At 36.8% G+C, this 24,018-nt stretch overlaps 1 pseudogene; it reads left to right on the forward strand.

The window, feature by feature from the left end:
- The window catches only part of LOC149554733 (glutamate receptor 2.7-like), a 90,621-nt pseudogene that overhangs the window by 16,857 nt on the left and 49,746 nt on the right, over positions 1–24,018 (forward strand).

Genomic DNA, 24,018 nt, shown 5'->3' on the forward strand with positions numbered 1-24,018 from the left:
CCTCCTTGTGACAAGTGTCACCTTCCCATTGGTGCTAAATAAGCACAATCCATGTGCTCCCCTTTGAGTGAATCCTAGCCCTCCTAAAGCCTTCATCCATCCTTGCATCTAAGCCCTCCATCCCTCTACCCCTTAGCCTATAAATTGAATCCCATCCCAAGCCATTTCATCAACAATCTTTGAGCTAAAGTTACCATGCCCTTTTGAGAGCCAAAAGCCATACCCATACCCTTATAATGCCAAATTGAGAGCTCACAAAGCTACCAATTTGCTATTATCCATCTCCACCATTGAAGCAACTTTGAGCATTTGAGCATGCATCCCCAATCTACACATAGACACATCTCAAAAACAAGAGAACAAATCTCATTGAGAGAGCCTATCCATGGCTCACATTCTCATTTGAGTTTGTCTTCTCTTTGTCTCTCTTATATGTTATGTTAGTTTAATGTGTAAATGCTTTCATTAGATTAGTATTTCTAGCACATTAGATTAGTGTATACACCTTGTATCAATATGTTTGCTCCTCTTATCATGATTTTTAGATAATGCTATTGTTGATTTGTTATCATAAAAAATTAGTGTTGATTCCTCCTGATGATGGTGAAGATCGAACAAAATTTGATGCATCCATACCGTTTGACATGATGTGGAAGTGGAAGCTAGATATTCTGCTTCAGCTAATGAAATCTTCACTATAGGTTTCTTCTTTGATGCCCATGGTACAGCTCTTGATCCAAGGTGAAAGATATATCCAGAAGTGCTCTTCATGTCATCAATGCTACCTGCAAAATCACTGTCAGTATAACCAATTAAACCAAAATTGTTAGCTTTGGAATATAGGATTCCATATCCCATTGTTCCTGCAATATATCTCAATATCCTTTTTCCAACTTGCCAATGAGAATTTTGTAGTGATTCCATGAACCTTGAGATCAAACTGACACTATACATGATGTCTGGCCTTGTAGTTTTCATATACATTAAACTTCCAACAAGTCTTTTAAACATAGTTGAATCAACATTTGAGCCCTTTTCTTCCTTGCTAAGTTTTGTTCCTGTTGCAACTGGAGTTGACATTGGATTGCAATTCATCATTTTAAATCTCTTTAAAACATCCTTTATATACTTGGATTAACAAATGAGGATACCTTTGTCACATTGAATAACTTCAATACCTAAGAAATATCTCATCAACCCCAAATCTGTCATTTCAAATTCTTTCATCATTTCTGACTTGAACATGTTTATTGATAGATTTCCAGTGAATATCAAGTCATCAACATACAAGCATACAATCAAAATCTGACCTTCCTTATTAGTCTTAACATATAATGTGGGCTCATTGTTACTTCTATTGAATTGATTACTTATCATGTATGAATCAATCCTCTTATACCAAGCCCTAGGAGCTTGTTTCAAACCATAAAGTGCCTTGTTTAGTTTATATACCTTGTTTTCATGCCCACTAACCTCATAACTAGGTGGTTGTTTAACATATACCTCTTCATCAAGAAAACCATTCAAAAAAGCTGATTTTACATCCATTTGATACACTTTCCAATCATTTGGTGCTGCTATTGCTAAAATAGTTCAAACTATGTCAAGTCTAGCAACCGAAGCAAATGTTTTATTATAATCAACTCCATATTGTTGTGAAAAACCTTTAGCAACTAGTCTTGCCTTGTGCTTAACAATTTCACCTTTTTTCATCAAATCTAGTTTTGTAAACCCATTTGACTCCTATACATTCTTTTTCTTTAGGTAAATCCATTAATTCCCATGTGTTATTTCTTTCAATAGAGTCAATTTCTTCATCCATTTCCTTGATCCATTTATCTTCTTTAATTGCTTCATCAAAATACAATGGATCACAAGAAAATAAAGCATAATTTGAGTAAATGTGTACATTCTCTTCTTCTTGATCATATATTTATTTTAAGCTTCTTGTCTTCTTACCTTTGTAACCTAGTGTTGAGAATGTTGAATCAGATTTATCACTTACATTTGAACTTGGAGGTGAGGCATCTTGCACAAAGTTCCTTGGTGGAGTATTCGGTGTTGATTGAGTCCCTTGTTCCTTTAATTCATCATCACCTTGTAATATTGGTGCTCCTCTTGTGACTTTTTTGTTATCATTTTCATGCCATGAATCTTCTTCTTCAAATTTAACATCCCTACTAATGATCAATTTCTTTGAAAATGGATTATACAATCTATAAGCCTTTGATTCTTCACTATAACCAATACAGATGCATTTTTCACTTTTATCATCCAATTTATTTCTCAATTCAGATGGCACTAATGAATAAGAAACACATCTAAAAACTCTAAAATGGGATACTGTATGTTTCTTACAATTCTATGCTTCTTGTGGAATTGTGTTCTTAACACTCTTTGTAGGACTCCTATTCAAAATGTATACAGCACATGCTACTGCTTCTGCCCAAAACTCATTGGATACATTTTTGGCCTTCAACATACTCCTTTCCATTTCCATTATGGTTCTATTCTTCCTTTCTACTACACCATTTTTTTGTGGTGTGTACCTTGTCATAAACTGCTTCTTAATTCCATGAAATCTGCAAAATTCTAGAAAATCGTTACAACTGAATTCACCACCTCTATCAGATCACAATACCTTGATGTAGTGATTGCTTTGTTTTTCAACCAAATTTTTAAACTCCTTGAACTTTTCAAAAGCATCACTTTTTTGTTTGAGAAAGTATATCAAAATCTTCCTGCTAAAATCATCAATAAATGTTAGGAAATATATACTTCCTCCTAAAGATGGAGTTTGCATAGGTCCACATATATCAACGTGAACTAATTCCAATGGTGCTCTTGCTCTATATGAACCTCCTACTAGGAAGTTTTCTCTATGTTGTTTTGCCAAAATACAACTTTCACATGAACTTGGTGGTTTCAATATTTGAGGCAATCCTTTCACCATATTCTTCTTTCGTAACAAACTCAAAGTATCAAAATGAAGATGATCATATCTCAAATGCCATAGCCATGACTGATCTAAGTATATTGTCTTGAAACTAACTTCTTTAACTTCTTAAATGCAATGAATCTGGAGGGGGAACATTTGATTTTGTGTCATGTTGACCCTTGCAATTAACCTGCCACTAGGATTTCTATCCAAGATTGTGCAAACATCATTATCAAAAGAAACTTTGTAACCCTTTTGTACTAATTGACCAACACTCATGAGATTGTGTTTTAATCCAGGCACAAAATACACATCAGGAATATATCTTTTTCCTCCATTTTTTGTCAAGACATTTATAACACCTTTTCCCATTAGAGAGACTTTACTATCATTTCCTAGCTTTACTTTAGATTTTATAGAATCATCCAAGCTAGCAAACGAATCTTTATTCCCAGTCATATGGTTACTACATCCACTATCTAGGAACCATATATCACTAGAGCTTTCTTGAGCAACATTACAAGTTATAAATAAACTTCCTGAATTGTAATCAGATACATCTGAGTAATTAGCACCATTCTTTTCAATATCCTTTTGTTTCTTTCTACATTCACTTGCAATATGACCAAATCTCTTACAATAATGACACTAAATTTGAGATTTATCAAACCTTGATGATGGGTGTTGGAATGAACTTCTACCACGTCCTCTATTTGAACTCTGAATGGATTGATTTGTTCTTTCTTCTTGGTTTGGGCTTCCACGTCCATCTATGCTTCTACCTCTTCCTCTTGTTCTATAGTTTGATCTTCCTCTTCCTTTGCCAAAAGATACCTGCGATCTAAATGCATTCTCCAAAGAATAATTGTTATTTCTATTCATTCTTGATTCATGAGATAAAAGTGAGCCTATCAATTCATTGATAGATAGTATTGTCAAATCTTTAGATTCTTCAATGGCAACAACAATGGCATCAAATTTTCTAGGCAAACAACGAAGTATCTTTTTTACAACTTTTGGATCTGTCAAATTGTCACCATATGATCTAATTTGACTAACCACATTCATTACTTGATTTAGAAATTGATCAACTGAGTCTGAATCCTTCATACACAAATTTTCAAAGTCACGCCTTAAAGTTTGCAATTTAGCAATCTTAACTTTTGATGTCCCTTGATATGCTGTTTCTAAAATATCCCATGCAATTTTAGACTTTTTAGTAGCACAAACCTTAGGACAAATTGATTCATCTAAAGATTGTTGAATTAGAAACAATGCTTGAGCATCCTTTTTCTTGTTATCTTGTAATTTATCCTTTTCATCTTGTGTTAATGTAGACTCATCTTGTGGTTCAATAAAACCCTTTTCAATAAGATCCCATATGCCTTGAGAACAAAATAGTGTCTTCATTTTTATTGCCCAAAATTCATAATTTTTACCAGAAAATATTGGAATTTGTGGTTGAGCTATACTACTTCCTGAAGCCATATTAATACACAATTACAACTGCACCTTACAATTTTTTGCTTTACAAAGCAAATCCACCAAACAAGTCTAAGCCAATGACATATAGCTTAAACAAAGAACAGTATAATGCTTATTTTCCCCTTTTAACAATTTTTTTTTTATCATTAGACATCACTCCAAGAAATTAGCTCATACCTTCTTCAAACATTAAACTAGGATCTTTTCTTCTCTGTGATGAACCTCCTTATAGCAATATCGTGAGAATGCTCGAAATAACAGAATACAAAGTGATAGCAGAACTCAGAATGAATCTACTGATTGCAGGCCACTTCGAGGGGGTAACCTCCTTTGAGCAAGCTCAATACAATAAATTCGTCCGTGCCCATCAAGGGCCTCAACCTATTCTTATATACTGAGTACGATCTAGAAAAGTAATACTACCTATGCATGTGGGATAATAAAATATACTCACGGGACGACTTACAAAGCATATGCGTCGAACAACACTACTCTAACAAAATAAACAGAAGGAACACACAGGTTCCTAACATCCCCTCTCCCTTAGAAAAAAGCTTTGTCCTCAAAGCTTAAGGTGTGGAAATTGTTGTTGAATCTGAAGAAGGGGTTCCCAGGTAGCATCCTCTGGTTGCATGCCATGCCACTGAATCAAGACCTCAGAGATGGAGCGAGAGCGAAGCTGGCGAGTGCGCTGGTCAATGATTGCCACCGGCTCCAGGATAATGGATCCTTCCGTATCCATTTCAGGGAGAGTAGTTTGTGCTCTGACAGTGGTACCCAGAACTTTCTTTAGACAAGAAACATGAAAGACTGGATGAATGCGGGAAGAAGGAGGAAGTTCCAGTTTATAAGCAACTGAACCAATCTTCTGTAGAACCTTATAAGGCCCATAAAATTTTGGGGCCAGCTTATGACGCCCTTTCAGCTTTAGGGAGGATTGTTTGTATGGCTGTAGACGAAGAAAAACCATATCCCCAACTTGAAATGAGCGCTCAGAACGGTGTTGATCTGCTTGTTGTTTCATCCGATTACGGGCCATGTGAAGATTATCCTGTAAGGTACGAAGAATCTGATCCCTGCTGTGGAGAACTATGTCAACTGCCTGGACTGGTGAGCTGTTGGGAGTGTAGGGAAGGAGCACTGGAGGTGCCTGACCATAGACTGCTTCATATGGAGTCATTTTAGAGGCAGTGTGGTAAGAGGTATTGTACCACCATTCAGCTAAAGGGAGCCACTTGGCCCACTGATGTTGCTGTTCGAAAGTGAAGCAACGAAGATAAGTTTCCAAGCATTTATTGACAATTTCAGTTTGACCATCAGTTTGTGGGTGATAGCCCGAACTCATCTTCAGTTTGGTGCCAGTTTTCTGAAATAGTTCAGTCCAAAAATGACTAGTAAAAGTTGCATCACGATCAGAGACAATGGAAGAAGGGAGTCCATGAAGATGAAATATCTGGTCCATGAAGATTTGTGCAACAGAGGAGGCAGTATAGGGGTGGCTGAGGGCACAAAAATGACTATATTTCGAGAGACGATCAACCAAAACCAAGATCACTGTCTTGCCACCGGATTTAGGAAGCCCTTCAATGAAATCCATAGAAATATCAGTCCAAATCCGTGTAGGGATGGGCAATGGTTCGAGCAAGCCAGGAAGGAGGGTCGTTTCACCCTTGTGGCGTTGGCAAGTATCACATTCAGCCACCATCTGTTGAATCATCTGTTTCATCCCTTTCCAAAAGAAGTTTCTCCTTGCTCGCTCATAAGTTTTGAGGAAGCCTGAGTGCCCTGCAGAAGGAGAAGCATGGAGTTCATAAAAAATAGCCTGATGTAGAGCTGGGTTCTGAGGAAGCACTAGCCAACCCTTGTATCGAAGAGAAGCACCATCCCAAGAGTAATGTGGTATAGTAGAAGGATTATTGGCTAGCTGGTGAATGATTTGAGATAAAGAAGACACTGTCATAGCCCTGCTGAACAGACGCTAACCAATTGGGAATGGGCATAGAAATAGCGGAAAGGGAAGCTTGATTATCAAATGTGCGAGAAAGAGCATCTGCCACAATATTCTCCTTACCCTTCTTGTAGGTGATCTCATAATCATACCCCATGAGTTTGCTGACCCATTTCTGTTGTGTAGGAGAGGATACCCGTTGTTCCAGGAAGTATTTCAGACTTTGGTGATCGGTTCTGATGCAAAAATGACTCCCTAAGAGGTATGGCCGCCACTTCTGTACAACATGCAAAATAGCCATCATTTCTTTTTCATAAGTAGAGAGGGCTAGATTCTTACCAGAGAGGGCTTTGCTAGTGAATGCAATAGGATGGTCATCTTGCAGGAGAACAGCACCCAATCCATTGCCACAAGCATCACTCTCAATAGTGAAGGGTTTGGAAAAATCTGGCATTGCGAGAACAGGTGTACTGCACATAGCCTGTTTCAGTTGTTCAAATGCAGTCTCAGCAACAGGGGTCCAAGAGAAGGCATCCTTTTTTAACAGAGCTGTCAATGGTGCTGCAATTTTCTCGTAATCTTTGACAAACTTGCGGTAGTAGCCAGTCAACCCCAAAAAACCCCGAAGGTTCTTGAGAGTTTTAGGATGTGGCCAAGTTTTCATGGCATCTATTTTTGTAGGATCCACCCGCACTCCATGGTGTGCAACAATATGCCCGAGATACTCCACTTCCTCCTGGCCAAACACACATTTAGATAGTTTTGCACAGAGTTGATGATCAGAGAGAAGTTGCAAGACAAGCTCCAGATGATGGAGATGCTCAGCCCAAGTTTTGCTATATATGAGGATATCATCAAAGAAGACCAGAATGAATTTTCGGAGGTATGGTCGAAATATGTTATTCATCACTGCCTGAAATGTTGAAGGAGCATTCGTGAGGCCAAAGGGCATGACTAAAAATTCATAGTGACCATCATGTGTGCGGAAGGCAGTTTTAGGTATATCCTCCTCATTAACTCGAATTTGATGATACCCAGAACGAAGATCTAACTTGGAGAAAAAATGAGCCCCATGAAGTTCATCAAGAAGTTCATCAACAACTGGAATGGGAAACTTGTCCTTTATAGTGAGATGATTAAGTGCGCGGAAATCAATGCAGAGTCGCCATGACCCATCTTTTTTGCGAACAAGCAGAACTGGAGAAGAAAAGGAACTGGTACTAGGGCGAATAATACCTTGCTTCAGTAAGTCACGGACAAGTATCTCGATTTCGGTCTTCTGATGAAATGGGTAGCGGTAGGGCCTGATGTTGGGCGGAACACTGCCAGGAAGGAGCTGAATACGGTGGTCCTCTGGACGAGAAGGAGGTAATCCCACAGGTTCAGCAAATACACCAGAATACTTGTCCAAAATGTGTTGGAGATCGGCAGGAGTGCTAGAGACTGTTGATGGCTGCATCTGAATGGAATGGAGCTGAGCGATGACACCATGTGAATTCTTCTTAAGAAGTTTTTCCATACGGTGTGAACTGATGATGCTGAGAGACCCTGGTTGTAAGCCTTTCAAAGTGTGTTGGTGCCCCTCGGCTGAAAACTGCATCCAAAGTTCAGCAAAATCCCAGAGAATGGGGCCAAGAGTGCGTAACCATTGGGCACCCAAAACCACATCACAGCCACCTAAGGGTAAGGCAAACATGTCAGAGCGCATGTTATAATCGTCAATAGAGAGACGCACATTGCGACATTTCCCTTTACAAGGTAAAGTGCCCCCATTGGCAATCATGACTTCAAAGCTAGAGCAGGGATGGATAAAGCAATCAGCCTGTTTGGCTATTCGTGGATCAATGAAGTTATGAATGCTACCATAATCAATGAGTATAGTAAGAGGGATCTTCTTGAAGAAACCCTGGACCCGCATGGTTTGTGGAGTAGTGACTCCTGCCAAAGCATGGACAGATATCTCTGGTGGAGCTTCTGGTGAAGGAGGTTCAGGCTGGTGAGGCTCAACCTCATCATCCACTGTTTCCTGAGCATCTACATATTCTTCCAGTTCCGGTGGAGAATCCACATCCAAGAGATAGAGCTTTTGCTGAACACATCTATGGCCCCGAGACCATTTCTCATCACAATTATAACAAAGCCCTTTGTCTCGCCTGACTCGCATCTCTGTTTCAGACAAGTGCTTGATCGGAGTAGTTCTGGGAGCTGGTATGACTGGAGGGTTGTGAGAACCTGTATTTCTGAATGGAACAAAATTAGATCTGGAGCGTTGTAAAGCACTAATCTTGTCTTCCGCTAACTTAGCCAACCCAAGGGCTTCCATCATTGTAGTAGGTCGAAACATTTTGACTTCTGAGTGAAGTGCATCCTTCAGACCACTGACAAAACAACTACGGAAGAATTCATCAGACAAGCCCTCTGTGTGATTAGCTAATTTTTCAAACTCTGTCTGGTATTCTCTTACAGTGCCTGTTTGACGCAGTTTAGTGAGTGCTCCTGTGAAATCATCAAAGGAACTAGGGCCAAAGCGCTCCAAAATGAGGGTGCACAATTCTCTCCACGTTGGGCCTACATTAGCCTTGATGTACCAACGGAACCATTGAAGAGCTTCATGTTCCAAAGGAAAAGATGCAAGGGGGACTTTGTGGTTATCCAAAGTATTATGCAAGCTGAAATACTGCTCTGCCCTATAGATCCATCCAGTCGGATCAGAACCATCGAAGCGTGGAAAATCAAGCTTTGGTCCACGGAAATTGCCAGAAGAGGACCCAGTATCTCCTGAATGGTTTCGGCTCATGGCCGACTGCTGAAAGTTAAGACCCAGAATCCAGATCTTGAAGTTTGGTTTTGAGGGATGCCATTTCTTCTTCCATGATTTTTGCTCCTGTACGCGTAACAACCATAAAGCAAGGGTTTTTTTTTTTTTTTTTGGAATGGGTAGAAGATGAGAAACAAAAACTTTTTTAATTACGGCAAACTTGGATTTGGGTAAAACTCAGATAGGAAATGGGTGTTCGACGGGTGGTGGGAGACTATCTGGGGACAAGGGAAACAGAAAAATGAGGGTTTCAAGGGTAGGGAGGCGAAATGAGGCGAACAGTCCAAGAGGGATAAGGGAGCAAAATGAGGAATTGAATCTTGTGGCTCAGTTTGGTGGCGATTGGATGAGAGGTGAAAAACATAGGGCAAACCCTAAAATTAGATAAATGAGGGATTTAGGGCTTTGATATGTAAAATTTGGGGTTGGGTCGCCAAGGAAGGAAGTATGCGAAATGATATTGCAGACGTTCTGCGGAAGTATGAGCAGAAACAGAAAGCAAACAAGGAAGCTACGACTAAAAAATAGAAAAATTTTTACTCTTTTTTTTTTTTTTGAACAGTCGACTTAGAAAAATTCACTCACAGACAGAACAACTGAAAAGAGTTATTGCAATAACAAGAGATATTAGAAGTGAGAGGAACCTGAAGGCCACGACAGAAAAAAATTTGATGTAATTTCCACCCAGCGAGCCCAAGAGAGTGCTCTGATACCAGATGTGATGAACCTCCTTATAGCAATATCGTGAGAATGCTCGAAATAACAGAATACAAAGTGATAGCAGAACTCAGAATGAATCTACTGATCGCAGGTCACTTCGAGGGGGTAACCTCCTTTGAGCAAGCTCAATACAATAAATTCGTCCGTGCCCATCAAGGGCCTCAACCTATTCTTATATACTGAGTACGATCTAGAAAAGTAATACTACCTATGCATGTGGGATAATAAAATATACTCACAGGACGACTTACAAAGCATATGCGTCCAACAACACTACTCTAACAAAATAAACAGAAGGAACACACAGGTTCCTAACATTCTCTCAATCTTGGCAGCCACTAGTTTCTAACTTTAGAAGATGATAATGATCTGCAATCAAGAAAATATTAAAAGCTCCATTCACTATTACAGTAGTTATACATATCAACACATAATTATTTTCCTCCTAGGCCCAGCTCTTCATGCTCTAATACCAATTTGAAGGCAAAGAGAAAGACAAATACACAGAAATAATATTGATTTTATTGCCTTACTACCTTGCACAAATGCATTACAAAAGGCCTCTATTTATAGATGGTATGAGAACTCTCTACACACAACACATTTTACACATGTTACACTATATTAAACATATATTAAAAACATGGGCGGCTGGGACGGTAGAGTGTCTGCTATGCAATTTATTGTGGATGGTGGATGGACGATTGAGTTGTGGGCTGGATGGTGGGCTGGCTGTCTATTATTAATGGTAGAAATTAATACCGCCAACATGAAATCATGTGTGTCTTGCAAATGTTTCATGACGATTCTGCACTGGTCATCAAGGGTCCCCAAAGCATGTGATATCGCTTCTGGTCAAGATTGCAGATCGAGTGGTTGTTTCCAGGGATGGGCAAGATTGATCCAATTAAGTTTCTCACAATAAAGGGTAGTGGACTTGGGACTTCTCACCCAGATGAACTTTCCAATCTTATAATGGGAAGATTGGGCACTGCAAAATATTTTGATTTAGGTTGCACTGGTGATCTGTACACAAGCCTGGGCTTATGGGGATAGGCTACATGGATGAGACGAGCCCAAGTGATTGGAGTCACTGTGTGACCTGATGACCTATTGGATTAGTCATGTTGATTTAGGCGTGGGTGGGATGGCAGATTTGTATATCGAGCTGGATGATGCTAATTTTTTTAGCACAATGGATGTGGTGATCTTAAGCTACATTGCACAGTCTGAGTCTTCACCAATGCTTGTGTGCCATGGATGTGGAGTGGCCAGGTTGGGTTGGATGAATGAAGGTCCCAAGGGTTATAGAAAGTGTGTGGCTATATGCAGCTTGTGTTTCATAGTTACTTGCAAACGTGTCCTTGTGACCAACAGACCACTATGTTGCTTCTTAGTAGGCATTCCTTATTCTTTATTTTGGTGCCATTTTATGTATCTCTTAAATTAAATCATTATGATCTTTCACATATTCTCATTTTACAATAGTAAAATAGAGATGTGCTATAGGAAATAGAGATGTGCATTCATTGCTCTATCTATAGGCTCACATCTAAGTACTAAACAATAGTAGCATACATGACTTCTGAGTACATTTCATAAGGAATGGAGATTGTAAGAAATATGCTACAGAGAGTCATGTTTGCATATAAACCTATATGAATCCTACATAGATCCTCAAGTTCTTATTAGCTAGGTAAAAGATCAAAATGTAGAGAGGACGTGTGTAGATTGGATCCATGTTTCAATCTAATCTAGATCTGCAACAATAAAGAAGTCATGTAAAAGTTTATTATGCTTTATCTAATATGATTTATTTTTTATTTTTTTTCTTTTATAATATCTATTCTTTATATTTTATTAATGTTGTAATTTTTATATTTTTAATGTTTAATTTTATTGATAGTTAGTCTTTTATTTTTCTTATTTTTAGGTTTGTTTTTGTTGTTGTATTAACATATGAATCGAAGAAGGATACTTTTGTAGCAATGGTGGAGCCTGGAATTGATTGTGCTTTCATTATTATTTTTAGTTATTTTATAATTTTTTTAACCAAACATGCATCGCTAATAAAAAAAAATCACGCTGATAGAATTCTTCATAAGTTTCACTATCATTGCAAATGGACAAAACGAAATTAAAGGGTCTAGCTTTATATTAGTCAATTCACTCTAAATGACCACTTTCAATAATTTATCCTTCATTTAAGAAGTTCTAAATTTTATTTTTTCCTAATTAAGTCATATGACTTTAGTCAGAACAAAATTTGGTGCATGTTGTATGATTTTTAAAATATTAAGCTAAATTCAAGGTTAACAAAAGAAAACTCAATTCACTTTCATTATTTTGAATTTGTGTGACAATATAATTTTTTTACAAGATATGATTTGAAAATTTATATTTTTGAGATATAAACTATATATTTTTAATAATATTATTAATTTCTATTTAACAAAAAAAATTCATAAAAGGGTGGATCTTCAAAAATATTATTTGACAATTTATTAGAATTGTTAAATTATGCTTTTCACAAAAAATATAATCTTGAAGTGTTAGACTCAATGATAAATTAGAAGTAAAACTATAGAATCAAGATGTAAAAAGATAAACTTTGTACAATTAAATCAATTAATTACAAAACTATATAAATATATCAATAAATAAATAATTTTATAAATGAAGTGATTAAAAATTGATTTAGCTAAAGAATATATATCATTTGTTTTCTAATATATATATATAATTTTAGAATATATAAAATATTTTAATAATTGTTAATATCAATAAAGAAATAAAAATTCAACCACAATTATACTAAAAAACTTTCCTATCATCTATCTCGTGTATGAGGCCACTTCATCTCAAAAATATTGTAACACTATCATATATATAACATTGTCGGCGTAATTCTTGAACCCTTCAAAAGTGCAAGTGCTAGTATATATCTATATCACCAGATTGTTCAACTGTTGATATATATATATATACCCAAAGAGATCAGCATTTGCTAAGAACAAAGTGTGATGGTCTTAACAGTTGAAGCTGTGAAAAGATTGTGAAATTGAAGGTTTTAAGTCGTCTCCGATAAAAATGAAGGGGAGTGATGGTACTGCATGTAGAGCCCATTTGCCGTTGCACCAAAAGCAATGACTGTTAGTGAACATGAAACACCACATAATTAACCACCTGTGGGCAGGGGAGCGCGTTGCATCACCCAACAATCTCCCCCTCGACGCGCATACCAGGTGCTTACGCGGGTCAGGAAGGCACCGGGGAGATTTGAACCCATGACCAGGCCTAAACCAAGCTCTGATATCAATTGTAGAGCCCATTTGCCGTTGCACCAAAAGCCATGACTGTTAGTGAACATTGAACACCACATAATTAACCATCTGTGAGCAGGGGAGCGCGTCGCATCACCCAACACTGCAGCCATTGATTGCCACCAGCAAATGTTGGGAGCAATATTTCATGTTATCATCTTCCTTTCGAATCTGTACTCATTAGCGACAGCTGATACCAACATTCATGTTGGTGCCATCGTTGACTTTGATACATTGGCGGGCAGAGTTGCCAAAACTGCCATTCATTTGGCCATGGAGGATGTCAATAATGATCCACACCTTCTCAACGCCACGCAGCTTCTCCTCAATATGCTTAATGCGCAAGGAGATTCAGTCCGCGGTGCGAGCGCGGGTAATTTACTTTTCTTTTTCTTGTTTATGATAATTGGCCAGTTGTAACATTGAATGGGTCAGCTTAGATTAATGTCGTTGATAATTCTAATCCTGCAGCCATCGATCTGCTGAAAGGGGGAGCTGTAGCGATAATCGAGCCCCAAAAGTCTCAAGTTGCAGAGTTCGTATCAGATGTGGGAGATGCAGGGAATGTGCCGATTGTGTCATTTTCTGCTACGAGTCCCCTTCTCACCAACTCCAGATTTCCATACTTTGTTCCAATGGCATGGAGCGATCCGTTGCAGATGAAGGCCGTTGCGTCCCTCGTAAGGTACTATGGCTGGAGACAAATCGTGGTTGTTTATCCTGGCGATGATTTCGGTTTGGACGCCATGAATTCTTTGAACGATGCGCTGCGCGACGTGGGTTCCAAAATAGAATACAGATCCTGAATTTCCCCAAATGGGAGCAGGGAGGGCATAAGGGAAGAGCTCTTCAAGTTGAATAATATGCAGTCCAGAGTATTTGATGCTCACATGAACTCTCGTCTCAGGATGAAGCTCTTTGCGGAGGCACATGACGTTGGAATGTTGGGACCCAGTTATGTTTGCATAACAACGGATGGCTTTACCAGTCTCTTCGATAGTCTGCTCAACGCTACCACAATGGCATCCATGGAAGGCATTGTTGGAGTGAAGACTTATGTTCCCAATTCGAAAAAGCGAACGAATTTCACTAAACGATGGAAACAAATATTTAGAGCTGAGAACCCGGATGAGGATTTCTCCCAGACAGAGCTGAACCAATACGGTCTCCTAGCTTATGACAGCGTGCAGATGGTAGCTGGAGCCATTACTAAATTGACATCTAATAATACCAGCTTTTAATATAATAGGTTAGCTTTTGTGTTTAGGTTAGATAAATGAAATTAGTGCAATATATAGTTGTTGGGAAGTTATTTCCATAAGCAATTGTTGTAAGGGAAAATAAAACTATATAAACATATTCAGGCATCAATGTAATGATTTAGTATTATTCAATATTCATATCATTCTAGCAATTCAGTATGATTTCAATATCATTGTTAGTTTCAATTCTATGTGTATCTGAATGATCTGAATCAATAGTTTCAGCATTTTACTTTTGTTTTTTCATTTTATTTCTTTAGTTTCAAATTCTTTGGGCCTGTTACAATGGTATCAGAGCAAGTTAATCAATGGTGAGAAGAGTGTCTTTGATGGATTTTGGATGATCAGAGTCTAAAACAATAGGAGGTTGGAGGCAATGGAGGTTGGAGGATTTTTATCATCTCAAGCTAGCTTGTCGCTTATAGATGATTACTGCATGAGAAGCACCTATTTGTGTCTTTGTAAAGTTGGGGCTTGGCCAATTCCTCACTAAAGATAAGAGGGGAATTGATAGATTTGTGTGGCTTGGCCAATTCCTTGCTGAAGATAAGAGGGGAATTGATAAATTTGTGTCCCTGAAGAAAAGAGGGGGCTTGGCTACGTGATTGTCCTTCTATTGAGTAGGGGGGGTAGGATTTCAACAATGGCGTTTGAGACACTCGGAAGAGATGTCAAATTTCAAAAGAAAGACGTCCAGACATTTTAGTGGTGATTGTTTCTACGACACTTGAGGAGGCGTTAGACACACTCAGAGGAGATGTGGACTTTCAGAAGAAAGGCGTCTCATGTGCAACACCAAAGGAGGCATCAAGCACACTCCATGGAGATGTGAAAATGTGGAGGAACTATGTCTTGTTGTGTAAAAGAGGTAGAAACAATGTTTTTATGAGGCCAACTTCAAGATTTGCAATCTGAAGTTGGGATATGAGGGCAACTTCAGGATTAGGATTTTAAATTTGAAGTTGCGGAGAAAGATTGGTGAAGGAGCTCAACTTTAGGATTAAGCTTTGCAATCTGAAGTTGCAGATTACTTTCAAAGATTGCTGAAGGAGCTTCATCAAAGTTTATCATCTTGGTGAAGGATTTTCAATTTTATTAGATTAATGTAATAAGGGGGAGAATGTTGAACTTATTACATTAATTAGGTTGGGAATGTTGGACTTGTTACATTAATTAGATTAGTTTCTAAATAAGTTAGAATGATTGTTGAATTAATGTAATAATAGGTTAGTTTTTGTGTTTAGGTTAGATAAATAAAATTAGTTCAATATATAACTGTTGGGAAGTTATTCCCGTAAGTAGTTGTTGTAAGGGAAAATAAAACTATATAAATATGCCTAGGCATAAATGTAATGATTTAGTATTATTCAATATTATTCATATCAATATTCATATCATTCTAGCAATTTAGTATGATTTCAATATCATTGTTAGTTTCAATTCTATGTGTATCCGAATGATCTAAATCAATAGTTTCAGCATTTTACTTTTTCTTTTTCATTTTATTTTTTCAGTTTCACATTCTTCGGGCCTGTTATAGCTTTAACTTCTCAGAGCCTTCTATCCCTCTAGTAGAATGTGTAAATGCAACGGACTTGACAAGAATCAGAGTGTTTCAGCAGGGCCAACGACTATTGCAACACATACTTGCAACCAACTTTACCAAGCTAAGTGGGACTATCAGTCTTAGCAATGGAGAATTATCAGGATCTACTTACGAAATAGTAAATGTGGTAGGAAAAAATTACCATTCCATCGGTTACTGGAGGGATGAAACTGAGCACCTATCCAGCGTGTTTCCCCTGCCTCCAGACACTAGTACTATAGAAAGTCTTAAAACGGTGATTTGGCCAGGCGAAGGCTCACAGATTCCACGAGGTTTGGTGATACTCACAATGGGCAAAAGGCTTCAAATAGCGGTGCCCGTAAAGGATGGATTCAAGGAGTTCCTAACAGTCACATATGATAAAAGCCGTAACCAAACCATTGTCACGGGGTTCTGTAAGGATGTATTTGAAGCGGCTCGAAAGAAGCTTGACTATGACCTTCAATATGATCTCATTCCTTACGAGACTAAAACCTATGACGATCTTGTCTACCAAGTCTACTTAAATGTCCGTGTCTTGTTCTCGTGCTACAATTTTGATTTTAAAGAACTGTTGACACACAATTTTAGTTAAACTATCGAATGATATTGCTAATGCATTTTCTTTATGCAAAAATTCGACGCGGTGGTGGGCGATACTACAATTTTAGCAAATCGAAGCAAGTTTGTGGATTTCACACATCCGTTTACAGACACTGGCATGGCGATGGTGGTGCCCATGATTACCATTAATGGCGGGAACAATCCGTGGGCATTTCTCCTCCCATTTACAGGTAGTGTGTGGTGCGCAATGGGGATATTCTTTGTCTTTACAGGAGCGGTGGTGTGGATTCTTGAGCATGTAATAAATGATATCTTTGGAGGAGATCTCATCACCCAAGTGGTCACCACTCTATGGTATTAAATGATATTCTCTGCTACTGCTGCATTGTCTTCCCAAATTAATAGCTATATTATATCTATCTAAATCTTCTTCACTTGGCTCTTGTTCTAGGTTTTCATATTTCACTCTTTTTTCCTCTCATAGTGAGTACTCAAATGACATAATTATAACATTCTTTGACTTAAACGTAGCCACAAACATAAACGTCTATAATTCTGCCATTCTACCTAATGAAATATTGAGCATGTTTATTCAAAATTTTTTAAATATCCTTCAATTGTGGTGATATTTTTAGGGGAGGTGATCGTCAGAAATGAGAGTAGAATCGCAATTATAATCTAGCTTTTTGTAGTTCTGATATTGACATCGAGCTACATAGCCAGTCTCACTTTGATCTTCATAGTTCAACAAATGACACCAATGATTACAAGTGTGGACTCCTTGAGAAACAGTAGAGTTTCAGTAGGCTACCAAAATGGGTCTTTTGTGGGTGATTATTTGCAATAGCACTTCGGCATATCAGATGACAATTTGAAAAATTATTCATCTGCGAAAGGGTATGCAGAGGCGTTGACAAAGGGTCCTGAAAGAGGAGGCATTGCTATTATTTTTGATGAGATCCCATATCTTCACCTCTTCTTGTCCCAGCAATGCGAATATACAATCGTGGGCCTACCTACAGAACTGATGATCTAGGATTTGTGAGTTCCCTTCTGTAAATGTTAAATCAAGCAAAGAAATAGAACAAAGAAGATGAACACACAAACACAAGATTTATCGTGGTTCGGCAAAACTTGCCTACGTCCACACTTGAACACGGATTATTTTATTATGAATAAATGGATGGATTACACGGGCTGCATATAGCCATTATATAGAACTGTATGAATATGAAGAGTCAATAGGGAGAATGAACAGTCAGTGACCATTGGGCTTCATATCCCAACAATCTCCCCCATGAAGTCCAACTAGTACACCCATGTGTATTAGCATCCCTGGTTCCCAATTCAAATCTCATAGAACAACCAAACCTTGAGAAGATCTTAACTTCGCTAGAATTTGTTCCAGCACACTCCGAATGAGTCTTCTCCAAATCAAATTGGAGTAAAAAATATCTTCTCTTCCATAATTTGCATCAATTTTATAGTTGTTCTGATTTAAGACAACATTATTTCCATTATTATTATTCCTTGAGCCACCTAAATCACCACAAAACTATAGCTTGTTTTGAAATTGACAGGAAACAACCTAAGGTGAGTCTATTTTAATAGAAATTTCCATTCCTTTTTCCCTAAGCAACCTTAGTGCTACACCAATGGTCATAATCCAGGGTACATCTCCCAAACATTCCAAACAATAATGACCAGGTGTTTGGATTAGAACGATCACCAGTAATGGGACGTGGACCTTCAGCCAACCCTACTTGTTAGATGCATCACAAGGGAAACCTTCCAAGATAGAGTGAGGTGGACTCCTTGTAGGAGCCTTATCTGGGGTCTTTCCCTACCCCTCCTCATCCACGCCGGCTTGGTAATCATGTGGTCCATACATCTGCAAGTTCTCTATAGGGTCCTTATTTCCCAATCCATCATTTGACCAAAAGGTGATGTCATTAAATACTACAACGTTGTCACCTTTGATCGGTGTCTTGTAAGCATCCTCATCTCTAGGTTGAGCAACAACTTTAGTGACATCCTGACCATCTTTTTGGTGGACACATAGGCCTTTTCTGTCGATAGTAATAATTTCTATAGACCATCCACCGTCCATAGCCTACACTCTAGCCATCCAAAGTAATTACATAGAAGACAATCTGCCATCCCAGCTGCCCATATTTAATATTATAGCATGTGTAAAATGTTTGGTGTATTCTAGAGAGAGTTCTCCAACCTCTATAAATAGAGGCCTTATGTAATGTATTTCAGCAAGGCAGTAAGGCAATAAAATCAATTTTATTTCTGTGTATTTGTCTCTCTTTGCCTTCAAATTGATATTAGAGCATGAAGAGCTGGGCTTAGGAGAAAAAAATTATTTTTTGATATGTATAACTGTTGTAGTAGTGAATGGAGCTTCCAATATTTTCTTTCTTGTAGATCATTAGCTTCTAAAGTTGGAGATTAGTGGCTGTGAAGATTGAGAGAAGAAAATATGCCAGTTAATGTTTGAAGAAGGTATGAGCCGATTTCGTGGAGTGAAGTCTAATGAGCAAAAATTGTTAAAAAGGGAAAATAATATTTTATTGTTGTTTGTTTAAGCTATATGTCATTGGCTTAGACTTGTTTGGTGGATTTTTTTTGTAAAGAAAAGTTTAAAATTGTAAGGTGTAGTTGTAACTGTGAGTATTAATATGGCTTTAGGAAGTAGTATAGCTCAACCACAAATTCAAATATTTTCTGGTAAAAATTATGAATTTTGGGCTATAAAAATGAAAACATTATTTTGTTCTCAAGGCATATGGGATCTTATTAAAAAGGGTTTTATTGAACCACAAGATGAGTCTACATTAACACAAGATGAAAAGGATAAATTACAAGATAACAGGAAAAATGATGCTAAAGTGTTGTTTCTAATTCAACAATCTTTAGATGAATCAATTTTTCCCAAGGTATGTGCAGCTAAAAGGTCTAAAATTGCATGGAATATTTTAGAAACAACATATCGAGGGTCATCAAAAGTTAAGATTGCTAAATTGAAAACTTTAAGGCATGACTTTGAAATTTTTTGTATGAAGGATTCAAACTCAGTTGATCAATTTCTAAATCAAGTAATGAAAGTGGTTAATCAGATTAGATCATATGGTGATGATTTGACAGATCAAAATTTTGTTGGAAAGATACTTCTTTGTTTGCCTAGAAAATTTGATGCCATTGAAGAATCAAAGGATTTGATAATACAATCTATTGATGAGTTAATGGGTTCACTTTTATCTCATGAATCAAGAATGAATAGAAATAACAATTCTTCTTTGGAGAATGCTTTTAGATCACATATATCTTTTGGTAGAGGAAGAGGAAGATCAAACTATAGAGGAAGAGGAAGAGGTAGAAGTATAGATGGATGTGGAAGTCCAAATCAAGAAGAAATAACAAATCAATCCATTCAGAGTTCGAACAGAGGATGTTGCAGAAGTTCATACCAACACCCATCATCAAGGTTTGATAAATCTCGAATTCAGTGTCATTATCGTAAGAGATTTGGTCATATTGCAAGTGAATGTAGAAAGAAACAAGAGAATATTGAAAATAATGGTGCTAATTACTCAAATGTATCTAATAACAATTTAGGAAGTTTATTTATAACTTGTAATGTTGCTCAAGAAAGTTCTAGTGATATATGGTTCCTAAATAGTGGATGTAGTAACCATATAACTGGAAATAAAGATTTGTTTGCTAGCTTGGATGATTCTATAAAATTTGAAGTAAAGCTAGGAAATGATAGTAAAGTCTCTGTAATGGGAAAAGGTGTTATAAATGTCTTGACAAAAAATAGAGGAAAAATATATATTGCTGATGTGTATTTTGTGCCTAGATTAAAACACAATCTCATGAGTGTTGGTCAACTAGTACAAAAGGGTTACAAAGTTTCTTTTGATAATGATGTTTGCACAATCTTGGATAGAAATCCTAGTGATAGGTTAATTGCAAGGGTCAACATGACACAAAATTGAATGTTCTCCCTCCAGATTCATTGCATTCAAGGAGGAAAAGAAGTTAGTTTCAAGACAGTATACTCAGATCAGTCGTGGCTATGACATTTGAGATATGGTCATCTTCATTTTGATGCTTTGAGCTTGTTACAAAAGAAAAAATATAGTGAAAGGATTGTCTTAGATATTGAAACCACCAAGTTCATGTGAATGTTGTATTTTGCCAAAACAACATAGAGAAAGCTTTCCAGTAGGAGGTTCATATAGAGCAAGAGCACCATTGGAATTAGTTCACACTGATATATGTGGGCCTATGCAAACTCCATCTTTAGGAGGAAGTATATATTTCCTAACATTTATTGATGATTTTAGTAGGAAGACTTGGATATACTTTCTCAAAAAAAAGAGTGAATCTTTTGAAAAATTCAAGGAGTTTAAATCTTTGGTTGAAAAACAAAGTGATCTCTACATCAAAGTATTGCGATCTGATAGAGGTGGTGAATTCAGTTCTAACAAGTTTCTAGAATTTTGCAGATTTCATGGAATTAAGAAGTAGTTTACCATAAGGTATACACCACAAAAAAATGGTGAAGAAAAGAGGAAGAACAAAATCATAATGGAAATTGCAAGGAGTATGTTGAAGGCCAAAAATCTATCCAATGAGTTTTGAGCAGAAGTAGTAGCATGTGCTGTATACATTTTGAATAGGACTCCTACAAAGAGTGTTAATAACATAATTCCATAAGAAACATGGAATGGTAAGAAACATAATGTATCTCATTTTAGAGTTTTTGGATGTGTTTCTTATTTATCAGTGCCATTTGAATTGAGAAAGAAATTGGATGATAAAAGTGAAAAAAATATCTTTATTGGTTACGGTGAAGAATCAAAGGCTTATAGATTATATAACCCTATTTCAAAAAAATTGATCATTAGCAGGGGTGTTAAATTTGAAGAAGAAGATTCATAGCATGAAAGTAATAACAAACAAGTTACAAGAGGAGCACCAATATTACAAAGTGATGATGAATTAAAGGAACAAGGGACTCAATCAACACCGAATACTCCACCAAGGAACTTTGTGCAAGGAGCCTCACCTCTAGGTTCAAATGTAAGTGATAAATTGAATTCTACATTCTCAACACCAAGCTACAAAGGTAAGAAGACAAGAAGCTTAAAAGAAATATATGATCAAGAAGAAGAGAATATAGATATTTACTCAAATTTTTCTTTATTTTCTTGTGATCCATTGTATTTTGATGAAGCAATTAAAGAAGATAAATGGATCAAGGCAATGGATGAAGAAATTGACTCTATTGAAAGAAATAAAACATAGGAATTAATGGATTTACCTAAAGGAAAAGATTGTATAGGAGTCAAATGGGTATACAAAATTAAATTTGATGCAAAAGATGAAATTGTTAAGCATAAGACAAGATTAGTTGCTAAAGGGTTTTCACAACAATATGGAGTTGATTATAATGAAACATTTTCTCCAGTTGCTCGACTTGACACAATTTGAACTATTTTAGCAGTAGCTACACAAAATGATTGGAAAGTGTACAAATGGATGTAAAATAAGCTTTTTTGAATGGTTTTCTTGATGAAATTTTTAAACAACCACCTAGTTATGAGGTTTGTGGTCATGAAAACAAGGTATATAAACTAAACAAGGCACTTTATGGTTTGAAACAAGCTCCTAGGGCTTGGTATAAGAGAATTGATTCATACATGATAAGTAATCAATTCAATAGAAGTAACAATGAGCCCACGTTGTATGTCAAGACTAACAAGGAAGGTAAAATTTTGATTGTATGTTTGTATGTTGATGAATTGATATTCACTAGAAATTTATTGATAGACATGTTCAAGTCAGAAATGATGAAAGAATTTGAAATGACAGATTTGGGGTTGATGAGATATTTCTTAGGTATTGAAGTTATTCAATGTGACAAAGGTATCTTTATTTGTCAATCCAAGTATATAAAGGATGTTTTGAAGAGATTTAAAATGATGAATTGCAATCCAACATCAACTCCAATTGCAACAGGAACAAAACTTAGCAAGGAAGAGAAGGGCTCAAATGTTCATCCAACTATGTTTAAAAGACTTGTTGGAAGTTTAATTTATATGATAGCTACAAGGCCAGACATCATGTATAGTGTCAGTTTGATCTCAAGGTTCATGGAGTCACCACAAAATTCTCATTGGCAAGTTGGAAAAAGGATATAGAGATATATTGCAGGAACAACAAGATATGGAATCCTATATTCCAAAGCTAACAATTTTGGTTTGATTGGTTATACTGACAATGATTTTGTAGGTAGAATTGATGATAGGAAGAGCACTTTTGGATATATCTTTCACCTTGGATCAGGAGTCGTGTCATGGGCATTAAAGAAGCAATCTATAGTGGTAATCTCATTAGCTAAAGCAAAATATGTAGTTGCCACTTCCACAACATGTCAAGTAGTATAGATGCATCGAATTTTGTTCGATCTTCACCATCATTAGGAAGAACCAACACCAATTGTTTGTGATAACAAATCAACAATAGAATTATCTAAGAATCATGTATTTCATAAAAGGATCAAACATATTGATACAAGGTACCACTTCATCAGAGAATTGGTCAACAATGGAGAAATTTATCTTGAGTTCTGCAAATCTAAAGATCAATTGGCAAATATTTTCACTAAGGCATTGCCAAAGAATAAGTTTGAATATCTGTGAGAGAAATTGGGTATTACTGATGCAAAATTTATTAATGATAGAAATTAAGGGGGAGTGTCAACAGTATTAATTTTTGTAGACCATCCACCATCCATAGCCCACACTCTAGCCGTCCAAAGTAATTGCAAAGTAGACAGTCTACCATCCCAACCACCCATATTTAGGACCATATTTAATATTATAGCATGTGTAAAATGTTTGTTGTATTCTAGAGAGAGTTCTCAAACCTCTATAAATAGAGGCCTTATGTAATGTATTTCAGCAAGGCAGTAAGGCAATAAAATCAGTTTTATTTTTGTGTATTTTTCTCTCTTTGCCTTCATTTTCTTTCAACTATGTCTTCTATCATGTGAGAAACGTCCTCTGCTCTTTCATCCTCTTCTACTGAAATCTTTGCATGCTCTTAAAATTATTCTAGTTGCAACATCCTATAAACTCTTGATGCAAAATTATTTGTATCTTTGAGCTTGGAACCAGATATTAGAGAATTCATTTTATAATATGCCGAAACTAGGCACTTTACAAACTCACCAGTCTTATCTTCTCTTATCCACTTTTGCAATTCTTCCATCACTACTTTCTTATTCACGCCTGTACGCTCAAGGATTGCAATAAGCTCATATTTAAGAGCTTTTAAATCTTTTTGTTTAGCTTTA

The sequence above is a fragment of the Cupressus sempervirens genome, chromosome 5 (genome assembly GCF_028749045.1).
Source record: "Cupressus sempervirens isolate cs-2001-9-10 chromosome 5, ASM2874904v1, whole genome shotgun sequence".
NCBI classification, from domain to species: Eukaryota; Viridiplantae; Streptophyta; class Pinopsida; order Cupressales; family Cupressaceae; genus Cupressus; species Cupressus sempervirens.